Source organism: Pinus tabuliformis, chromosome 4_2, assembly GCF_031772625.1.
Source record: "Pinus tabuliformis cultivar Carrire ecotype Pingquan chromosome 4_2, CPIR1, whole genome shotgun sequence".
Classification (NCBI taxonomy): domain Eukaryota; kingdom Viridiplantae; phylum Streptophyta; class Pinopsida; order Pinales; family Pinaceae; genus Pinus; species Pinus tabuliformis.
In genome coordinates this window covers 1,028,346,191-1,028,358,252 of record NC_142304.1, presented here as the reverse complement: position 1 = coordinate 1,028,358,252, position 12,062 = coordinate 1,028,346,191, and the positions used below count along the sequence as shown (strand labels likewise).

The 12,062-nt window shown below is 36.6% G+C and overlaps 1 pseudogene; it reads left to right on the top strand.

Annotated features, from left to right (window-relative positions):
- Positions 1 to 3,945: 3,945 nt before the first annotated feature.
- On the top strand, positions 3,946 to 8,078 carry LOC149173129 (LRR receptor-like serine/threonine-protein kinase RPK2 pseudogene; annotated as a pseudogene).
- Positions 8,079 to 12,062: the final 3,984 nt, after the last annotated feature.

The following is a 12,062-nucleotide window of genomic DNA, read 5'->3' as shown; positions in this document are numbered from 1 at the left end:
CTATCCATCTAATTTGTTAAGAGGCAGGTTCTAGATAACTTTGCTACTCATTAGTGTGCACCATTTTCTCTTTGAAACATATATATTTTATTGCATTAATATTTTAAATCAATAAAAAATAAAATTATGAAATTGTAAAATTTTATGAATATAGTTTTTATTTTTTTAATATTTTACAAGTTTTTAATTTTACTAATATAGTTTTTTTAAATACTTTAGCAATTTTTAAAAATTTAGTTTCTATGAAACTAAATTAAATTGCAATCAACATTTTGGATCCAAGTCTCATAAGTCAAATTAATATTTATTTTTAATACATTAAAAGATTTTAAAAGCTCATATGCGAATTTTGGATCTAATTCTCATATACTAAGTTAAATGTTAGACATTTTTTATTTTACATGATTTTATGATATAAATTCAATTATCATGAATGTGGTATTTGATATTTAATTGATATTAATTATTGTGTTTAGAGTCACTCTAAGAGATGTTGTAATGTTATGCAAATATTTTGACTAGATCCAAATAAAATAAAAAACAAAAAAACTTGGAGAGATCAAATTATTTAAAATAAAATAAAATAAAATTAGTTAAATTTATTTAAATTGTTAGCGGATTTTTAGCTCCAAGTTTTGACAACCCATAGCTAAATGTTAGACATTTTTTATATTACATGATTTTATGGTATAAATTCAATTATCATGAATATAGTATTTGATATTTAATTGATATTAATTATTGTGTATAGAGTCACTCTAAGAGATGTTGTAATGCTATGCAAATATTTTGACTAGATCCAAATAAAACTAAAAACAAAAAAAACATGGAGAGATCAAATTATTTAAAATAAAAATAAACAAAATTAGTTAAAAACTATTTAAATTGTTAGCGGATTTTTAGCTCCAAGTTTTGACAACCCATAATTTTACAAATGGTATTCTTATGTAATATAACCTATTTAACGCTGTATATATATAAACAACCTAGATCCATAGTTAATCTAACCACCAAGAGGGATCAAATCCCTTGAGGTGCAAACCTTTACTCAAGATTTGCATATTTGCACTTTGAGAGATTTAATTTGCAAGTTTACACTTTGAAAGGTTTGATCCTTCTAGGCCCATTTACAGAATGGATCACATCCCTTGGAGAATGGATCCATAACTTCCCATTCTTGGCCTATAAAGCTACTACAGGTCTAAGGATTGAGGGAGGATTGTTGGAAGTAGTTTTATGCTGTTGAGATTAGGTTAGAAGGCTTTTCTTGCAAGCGAGAGGGATGAAGATTGTAGAAGAGACCTACAACATCAAGGCTATATGGTTGTAAGGATTTTCTCCAGTTTTATGAATATAAAAGCAATTGTTCTTTCTCAATTACATCTTCATTGATTTAATTTGTAGGATTCCTTGATCACCTACATGGATTTTGGTTGCATATTGATCAGTTTATGATATATAATTGGTTAATTAGTCCATTTATCTCTTTGATTATATGTTGTATGCTTTGATCTCTTGTTTGTCTCTGTCTTTGCAGATCTCTTTCAAGATAGTATGGAGAAGCTGTCAGGAGCGACGAGAGGACATCTAGAGCATCAAGGAGTGAATGGTCGAAAGCTTTGAGGGACTTCATCAATCATTTCGTCAAATCAGTAAGAGGCCTCTATCATTCTATTTGCTTTCAGTCAATCAGAATCTAGAGAAAGGTAACAATTCCTGTGTGTTTGTTACTAGGGTTCTTTGAAGTCTAGGGAGATCACTCTTGTCTGCAAGAGGGATTTGTCCACATAACAACTAAGGTCTAACTCCACACAATTTTTGTTGAAGGTGAAAATACATTTCTTTATTCTTTCAATGCCCCTTTATTTGAACTTGCCCAAAGTGTTTCCTATGCCCTCTAGGACTCCAAAAAGGAGGTGGGAGATTTTGGAGCCTCGCCCAACCTGGTAAGGTTGTGACTATCGTATTTGTTGCATTGAAATATGGAAACGATGGAGTAATAAAGAGCCCAACTCTACCCCAAAACCATGGTCCTTCATTGAGATAAAAACCCAAGTCTTTATGTGTTTCAAATCAGGCAGTGAAGAATCCTTTGGAGCACAAATATATGTCGTGGTGTTTAAGTAGCAAAAGCTCACTGGGCTAAAGCATCTGTCTTGGGCCAGAAGCCATTAAACGTGTAGATAACCACTTTTATTTGAAAAGCTATGAACATGGTGTTTACCTTCAAAAGATTAACTTCCATGGCAGGTGGATGATCCATTTGATCAATGATGTAAGGTCCGATAATGTTTTGAGTTTGTTCAATTGGGAGGAGAGGCTTCCCTTTCATTGCATCTTTGAAGGATGTAGATGGACCATTTGAACTCCTAGAACATGCAACACTAGTTCCTGAAGAAACTTCACTCAACCTTGAGTTCAGAATTAAAACAATGTTCCTGTTAATTTTATATTTTTGGATCTATGATGTATGTTGAAACACCTTCCCTTCATACTGTAGGCATTGGCAGGTTACATGAATACCCCATTTTCCCTTTATAATCTATATTATAGAGAGTACAAAGGTAGAGCTTCTGGTCTAGATGAGATATGATTTCCCACTCAATTTTTTTTAATATAATCTGAAAAATTTTCTCCTCTCACAAAGTCTAAGGCACACATTGTACATACACCTCAAGACGTAACATATTTTTTGCGCGGGAATAATGAGGTATTGGGCCCCTAATGTGTAGCCACCGGTGGTGCCATCGCCCATGAAACTGAACATAAGATATAAATCAAAGTATGGGAAGGAGGGGGCACATGAAAAAACCTTAATTTGTCCATCCATAATGTTGATTTTCAACATTGCATTTATAAAGCTTATAACTTTGTGTTAGCCCTCTTGGATATAACTCGTAACCATCTAGGACAATAAAGGAACCAATCTTCCTTAGAACAGTCATGAAATCCCCAATCAGCAGCTCCAAAGATGTAGCCTATATGCACTTCTCTCCAACGCATCCCTAGCGCAAACCGATTTTCTCTCCATTCTCCAAAGAAATTTGCTTCATGCAACTCTATTAATCATTTAATTTATATGAGTTATTTACATTAATATTTCTCTCTTTTTTTTTTGTCACATTATTAATTAAAATGACAATAACGAAATTTGCATAGAAAAGAATTGTCGAAAAAACTACAAAATGTATAATAATAATAATTATTATCCAATTTTAAGGTCAGGGCTCAATTAGACACCAAATTGGTGTATGAAAACCCATTGTTTGTGGAACAATGGACCCACTTCCGCGCAGGGGCTACCTGCTTTGGTTTTGAACCTGATTGGTGTATGAAACCCCATTGTTTGTGGGACAAGGGAGCTAGACACCAAATTGGTGTATGAAACCCCATTGTTTGTGAGGCAAGGGACCCACTTCTGCGCGGTTTGACTGCTAAGTCTACTAAGCATACATCTCTACTCCCTCTGGTTTTGAACTTGTAACCTCTAAAGAGGAAACACATGCTCTTAACCATTAGGCCCACTCAAACTATATTAAATATAGTACTAGAAAACTATCTACCCAAAAAACAGTCATTTATTTTATTTCGTAAATATCTACCAAAGAAGCCGTTTTTTATTTTATTTCGTTTCAGGTTTGCTGACCTGGAAAGACCCCTGTCCAATCAAAACTGCTTTTCTCACGTGGCTAGTGTTACACGTATCCTCCACCTGTTACGTATTTGATGACATCGATGAACTGAACAAAGGATCTCGCAATTACTTGCCAACCACAGATGACGTGGCGCACGACCGCCCTTGAGGATAAGTGGGCACGTGACACATCAGCAGATTAGATGGCCATATTTTTTAAGAAAGATCACTAAGCCTCTGAAGCATTTGAGTTGTCTAAATATTGCTCGCCTAGTCATCACCGCACGTTAATTAGGCCGATAGGCCTTCCTATGCATCAACAATTGTCAACACTTTTACCCTGGTCCGTTAGATCAGGTGAGACACTTTCAACCGTTGATTTGAAGTGTGACTGCTTTTTCCAAATATCGGTTGAGTTGCCTTCTTTTCACCTCCAAATTCTGTTGTGCGCTCCATGGCATGGCAAGATATTTTTACTGCTTTTTCCTATTCTTTATTCTCTCTCCGCTGATGGCAATGCTCTGCTAGATGGCAATGCTCTGCTAGAGTTTAAGAGGTCCGTCACGAGTGATCCATTCCATGTTTTTCTGAATTGGAATGAGAGGGATGAGGATCGCTGCTCCTGGACTGGGGTTGTCTGTAATTTGTCCTCGCGCCGAGTGGTCAAGCTCGATATCTCTGATTTCGGATCTGCAAGCTTGTTTTCATCGGAGGGAGTTGGTGAAGGCCGTGGGGGGCGGTGTTCTAGGTTTATGGGGAGCTCTTCGAAGCGTTTTCTTGCCAGAGGGCTGCTTCCGGAATCAGTTTCTGCGGAGAATGGCTCAATGGGTTCCTCTATGATTTGCCTTCGGAATGGGAGTGTGGCGAATTCTTGGGAAGGATACAATCGACAGGATCGCGTTGCGTGCAAGCTTGCTGGTACGCTTTCTCCTATTGATCATCTCAGTGAATTGCGTGTTCTGTCGCTGCCTTTCAATTCCCTTTCCGGCGATGTACCTTCGGAAATTGGGAACTTCAGGTTTCTGGAAGTTCTTGAACTTCAAGGCAACTCCTTCACTGGTCAGCTGCCCGCGGAGTTAGGTAGTTTGAAATTTTTACGCATCCTGAACCTGGGCTACAATTCACTTGCCCGTGCTGTTCCCGAGGAGCTCTCCAACTGCCGCACACTTGAAATACTGGATTTGGCTGGCAATGGGCTGAATGGAAGCATCCCTTTATTTCTCGAAAGCTTGCCAAAACTCAAAGCGCTGTCGTTATCTTTCAATCAGTTCTCCGGGCCAATTCCATTGGAGCTGGCAAACAGCTGTGAAGTCCTGGAGTACCTTGATCTTTCAGGCAATTTGTTGACAGATAATATCCCTCCACAATTGATGAACTGCAGCCGATTGGTGTCCTTGGCATTGTTTTCGAAATTTCTAGAAGGAAGCATTCCATCGGAGATCGGTAGGCTTTCCATGCTGCAGATTGTAGATGTTTCAAGAAACAGCCTCAGTGGTAAGATTCCAAAGGAATTAGCTGATTGCCGCCAGCTTTCGGTGCTTGTGCTATCTAATACGCTAAATTTTGACCTTGGCAATGATTCCGATGTGGACCAGTCAACTGTATTTTTCACAAATAGTGATAAAGGGGAATATAATTACTTTCAAGGAGTTCTTCCAGCCGGCCTTTTTACCCTTCCCAAGCTTCAGATTATATGGGCTCCGGCGATGAGTCTGAATGGCCCCTTAGCCCCTTACCCAAAAATTGGGATAATTGTAACTTGCAAGTCCTTAATTTAGGTCAAAACCTCCTTACCGACAAAATTCCTGCAGGTTTGGGGCAATGCAAAAACTTATTTTTCCTTGATTTGAGCTCTAGTCATCTTACAGGTGAGATTCCTCAAGAGCTTCCTATTTCCTGTATGATTTATTTTGATGTCAGTGGCAACTCACTAACAGGAAATTTTACAATTGCTATTAATGCTGACTGCCCCAAGCAACTTCCATTCCCAGGAAACCAATTTAAGGAAGGGTTATCAAATGTTTCACAATCAGAATTGGATCCTCCCACCATATATTCTTCTCTCTTGTATTGTGGTGCGTGTGCAAGTAGCTCACTTCGGTTTCTTGTATCTGAAGGTTTGCTTGTGCTTCATGATTTAAGTGGGAACAAGTTTGCTGGTTCCATTCCTCCTCCTTTGATAGGTGATCAAATGATCGAAGAACAAGTGTCGTATGCGCTTCTCCTAAATGACAATAATTTTACAGGGAACATTACATCTTCTCTTTTTTATTTGTGCCCAAGGTTACATACCTTTGCCCTGAACATGAGCGTCAACCGAATTTCGGGTGAAATTCCTCCTGAGTTATTTCTAAATTGCAAATCTCTGAAACATTTCGAGGCAGCAGTCAATCAAATTACAGAACTATTACCACCAACTATTGGGAACCTGGAGTCTTTGATGCATCTTGATTTGCGAGATAATTCTTTGCATGGAAGCATTCCAACTCAATTAGGACAGTTGAAGGATCTCCAGTATCTTAGCTTGGGTGAAAACAACCTTACAGGGGAGATCCCAGGATTCCTAGGTCAAATATCTTAACTGTATTGGAACTTTATTCTAATGCCTTTACAGGAGAAATTCCAGCAAAGTTAAGAAACCTGAAATGGCTAACACATCTTTGACCTGACAATAATAAACATACAGGGCAGGTTCCTCAGCGCTTTGCACTTCTGACAGGTTTAACTGTATTCAATGTGTCATATAATAATTTATCTGGGAAATTACCAGTCTTTAGCAGCAGTAAGATATCTTGTGATAGTTTCACTGGAAATAAGTTTCTTAACTCTTGCCTCCCTGTTCATTCACCATTACAGCCGCTGGATGAGATTGGTGTTCCTCTTCTGTATGCTCACTCTCCAAATGGAAACCCAGTTAAGAAACACAGCCACTTCAATTCTATTGAAATTGCAGCTATCACTTCAGCTGCAGCTATAGTCTTTGTAGTTTTAGTTCTTGCTGTTCTTTTCCAGTGTACAAGATGGCAGATATCAAGTTCTGTTGTTTATCGATCAAGAAGAAAAGAGGTTATCACATTTACAAACATTGGAGTTCAACTAACTTATGAGAGCGTAGTTAGAGCTACGGGAAACTTCAGTACAACCAATTTCATTGGTAATGGAGGTTTTGGCGCAACTTACAAAGCTGAACTGGTCCCAGGATTGTTAGTAGCAGTCAAGAGACTTTCCGTGGGACGCTTCCAAGGCATTCAACAGTTTGATGCAGAGATCAGAACAGTTGGACGGGTACGCCATCCAAACCTTGTAACATTAATAGGCTACCATGCCAGCAAGTCACAAATGTTTTTGGTATACAATTATTTGCCTAGAGGTAACTTGGAAAAATTTCTTCAAGAGAGATCAAAATGAAGAGTTGACTGGGGCATGATTCACAAAATTGCTTTAGACATTGCTCGGGCTCTTACTTATCTGCACGAGGATTGTGTTCCACGTGTGTTGCATCGAGATATCAAACCTAGCAATATTCTTCTTGATAACAATTTCAATGCCTATCTGTCCGACTTTGGTCTTGCTAGGCTTCTAGGAACTTCTGAAACTCATGCAACAACTAATGTAGCAGGCACATTTGGTTATGTTGCTCCAGAGTATGCAATGACATGCCATGTTTCAGATAAGGCAGACGTTTATAGCTATGGGGTTGTGCTTTTAGAGTTACTTTCTGACAAGAAAGCTCTTGATCCTTCATTTTCTAGCTATGGTAATGGATTCAACATTGTTGCTTGGCCATGTATGTTGCTTCGACAAGGACGGGCCCGTGAGTTTTTTATTGTAGGCCTATGGAATGTAGGTCCTCATGATGATTTAATTGAGACGCTGCACATTGCTGTCGTGTACCGTGGTTTCGCTTTCAATTAGGCCATCAATGAAGTAAGTTGTGCAGCGACTGAAACGATCACAACCTCCTTAGCTACACTAATCATTCAGTGTTTTTTTGTAATACTAGAGTCAAGGTTACAATACCACTGCCTTGTCTTTAATTTTTTGTGTCAAAGATCAAAATCTAAATTGTATTTCTTAGGAAATGGACAAAATTGTCCTTGTAAAAATATTAAAATCCGTTATTTCCAATCAGTTCCATAGCATTAATGCTTCCAGATTGATTGGTCTCTATTACACTGAGTCTGCTGAAGAATGTTCAGGAATACCCTCTTCCGTGCTGTGAGGATGTCTGAGTCTGCTGAAGAATGTTCAGGAATATCCTCTTCTGTGCTGCGAGGATGTCTGAAGGTTTATTTGAAAAATTTGATGATCCTGACTCAAATAAGATTGCCTCATGTTTTTAGAGGTGAATATTTGGATTGGTTGGCGCCCCTTCTTGTCTTTTCTCTGTGTGGGCAAAACTTAAAGTAGACCAGTCAAAGGGTTTGTGCTTGTTTCATTTGCACCCTTTCATAATTTTTGTAAAATCATTTAACATTTTTCTACATATTGCATACAGTTCTATTGACTGATGCGTATTTCTGTAACTGGAAAATTCAAAATTATCTTGTTCCCGTTTCCTCCTGCCTCCCAAAAATTGAAACCCAGCATGATTTTGTAATCTGATGATATATAAGAAGTTTACACTAATGATTTCAGTGCAACTCTATGTTCCCCCTTTCATGAATCAGCTGGCAGTTTGTGTCGCACTATTTCTCCTCAACTGCCATATCCATTTATATGAGGCTCTGATAGTAATTTGCCAAGATGGTGGTGGTTTGTCTTAACTGAGGTTGACTGTTCTTTTGTATATGTCGCCATCTTAAGTGCTTTTATATTTCAAAACATTTGGCCAAGTCTAAATGAATAGTCGTAACTTATCAATTGGTATTAATAAAAGACAACTCTATAATGGAATGGAAGCCAAATAAATATCACATCACAATGCAATTATTACCAAAATCTAAATAATACAATACATAAGCAAGACATTGTTCACAACTCAGTGTTGTATCTCCCACTACTCTTGGGCTTGGAAATGGGACTTGGATATATGCTGTGCTTCATGTGTTTATGGATTGAAATTTAAAAAAAATATGGGTTCACTGTAGCATATGAACGGGATGCATCCAAGCATTGAAATTTCAGAAGTTGGGTTTATTATGCATATGAAATGGCATGTGTTCATGCTTTTGAAATTTTACTCAGAGAAAAGAAAAGATGGATTTCGTATTGCATATGAATGAGATGTATTCTTCGTATATGCTTGGCCATCTATAGAAGTTTCTTGATTTTGGTTAATTAACTTAACCTCTTGATTTTGGGTAATTAACTCACTCTAAAATGAAATAAGACATTCAATGTGTTCCTTGTAATATAGATATAAACAAAACATCTAAAGAAAAGTAATTGCACAATGATCCAGTTCAAGGAAACAAGGTTTTCCACAAACCAATTAACTTTTTTAGAAAAATTCAACAATTCCAATTTAATAATCCTCTCGGCCTCTCTTTGTACCTTTTGGGACAATTGCTAGTTTATTTTACTATAAAGCTTTTAAGACCAGCAACCTATAAAGCATTGGAATCTTTCTGGGTGTTTATTAAAAAAATATATTATTATATTACGTATTTATTAAGAAAATATATTATTATATTATGGTGAAGAAAGTGCTAAATTTTCATTTTCTAATTTATTTTTTTAATAATAATAATAATATATTATTATAAGGATGTAACTTCATATTAAAGCAATGGAAGAGGTTCCTATCTATAATATATTAATAAATGTAAGTTATAAGTGTGAGGAGATTAATAATGTGTACCTGCAGTAAATAAATAAATATATAATTAAATTAGGTTTATAAGAATTTAAATAATCAAAGAATGGAAAGTTTTAAGAATTAATATTGGATAGAGTATTTTTTGATATTTTTTATTATTTTAAAAAATGGTTCTCTCGAATTTTATAGAATAAAATTATTTTACCTAAAAAATCACCATATAAAATCATTAAAAAACTTGAATATTTTTGTAAAAATATCACCAAACATTTTATAGTTTGCATATTAGCAACTATTCACCAAAGTTACTAAACTTTAAGATAAATTTCTATCCTTAAATTCTTTCCAAAAAAATGAGTAAATATTTATTAAGGTGATGGTTATATTGTACAAAAGTGAAGTATAAATAATGTAGGCAAAAATTAATAATTGAAAGCTATGGATATTTTTATATAGCTCGTACTACCTCAGAAGTCATCAAAATACTTATGTGTCATTTAGCCATTTAAAATATGTAAAACTTAGAATTTGTAATGTGAGTATAAAGTTGAGGACACAAACACACAACAGAAGTTTTGGGAAGGAATTTTTTTTTAGAAACCTTTGATTTCATCCATTAGATTGAGTAAACCACGATGAATATTCTCAAATTATTAAATCTAGACCATCTATACAATTTTATTGAGTTGAGAGGCTCATTCTACAACCTAGTATGAGGGGATGTGTAAGTTTGTCCATCCATCCATGTGCTCTAAATAGAAAAATAATGAGTTATCTTTAGTGCGACTTTTTAGAAGCTTTTCCGGTGGGTTTTTTCTGGTCTAATTTCTCTCAAAATCCAGTAGGAATTTATTGAAATCACAAGCTTCATGGGTAACCCTTGCACAATCGAAGTGCCCTAGGGGTTTTTATGGTTAAAATGTTTATTTGGTCCTATATATACTTTATATAACGTTTAAAAATACAATTTAAACAATAAAAAATTACACATTGTATTTTGCACTCTAAAGAAGTTTGCACATGAAGAAATTTGATCCCTCTCAACTCATTTTAGATCCGTATTTAAGATGGATCTATGCTAGTTTTTAAAAAAATAAAAATTTTGAAAACCTATTCCAAAATAGACCGCGCATATATGATTAACCAATACAACTAAAATATTTAGCAAAGAACCAAAAGTAATAATTGTTTTTTTCCCTCTGTGTTGTAAGATGGAATTAATGACATGTGTGTTAATTGGAAGGCATGTAAGTCACTTGTAAGATTATAGCAATGATTATTTGCAGCTTAATTCACATTTGGATCACACTTGGATGTCATGAACAACACACTCGATATATTGATGCCACATATAACTTCCCTCCCCTCCCACATAATTCCTCCCTAAGCACCTTTCAGTCTTCCCTCGGCTCCTTTAAATCAGGCCTCTATTGTGAGCGTTCCTCCCTCACACCTGAGCTCCTTTTTAGTCAATCCTCCAATGCAGGCAGATGAGGACAATGATCACAATGCAATGCTAATGAGTTGGGTTTAATAAAGGTGACCAGACTCCATTAGACATGTTTTCCTATACCCAGATATGGCATTGTGTAGGCGAAATCCTAGAGCAATTTTGGGGAGGGAGGGGAGGCCTCAAGGGAGGAATTTGCTTTGGAGGCCTAGGCGAGGTGAGTGTCTTAACAGGCCTCACCAGAAAGGACATTTCCTTCATAAATTAGGGTTTTCCACCCTTATTTGAGGGAACGATGAAAACTTTGGAAACCATACTAACTCTACATGCTAGACTTTTGTAATGCTCCCTCCCACCCCTTTGGTACTCCCATGGGTTGTGGAAGGTGTTACTTTATAATGAACTTGATCCTCACAGTCTATGGTGAAGATTGGGTTACAAAAATCTTATTTTTCCAACTTCATCGAAACCCAAAACAAAGGTCACCATTGCGTTCAACTTGTCAAGAGATTTTCGGGGATATAAACTTTGTCTCAGATTGAGCCCCGAATTTAAAGCTATACCCCTTTAACATTCCACCAATTAAATGGTGCCATATCAACAAGGCATGACCATGTGGCCACATGGCTCTTCTATGTGACCCTGAATAGTGCCACATCTCCCGCAACACCTACATGGTACCCATATGGTCATAGTCATACACATTCGTGGCGCTGACCACCTCATCCTAATTCATGGGTCCCATAGGGTCTAGCATCTTCATGCAATTCAATGCTTTCACATTATATCCAATTCTAGGGGAAATTGAGGTGAACCAAAATTTGCATGTTGGCATACCTGCTTGGACCCTAGACCTACAGATATTGTAGATACAACTCCACTCATAAAGAAATCTAACTCATGCCAACATTTTCTTTAAGTGAAATGTCCCATTCCTAAACACACTTCCCTATGACATATATTTCATGTCACACCTTCTATCAACCATGCCTCCACGTGAAAATGACATCATCTAAAACTTAGCGCTATGGTGGTATGTGAATTTTCCTGTCCTTAATGTCAAGGCTTTCCATCAACAATACCTTCTGTCAATTGCACTTTTCGTCAATACCTCTAGGGAACCGAGCTCTGGGATGACGTGTTATCTTTACCACGTAACTCCATGTGGCACTCATAAGACCACGTGGCACAAAAAATTCACTGCTATGTGTCATGTA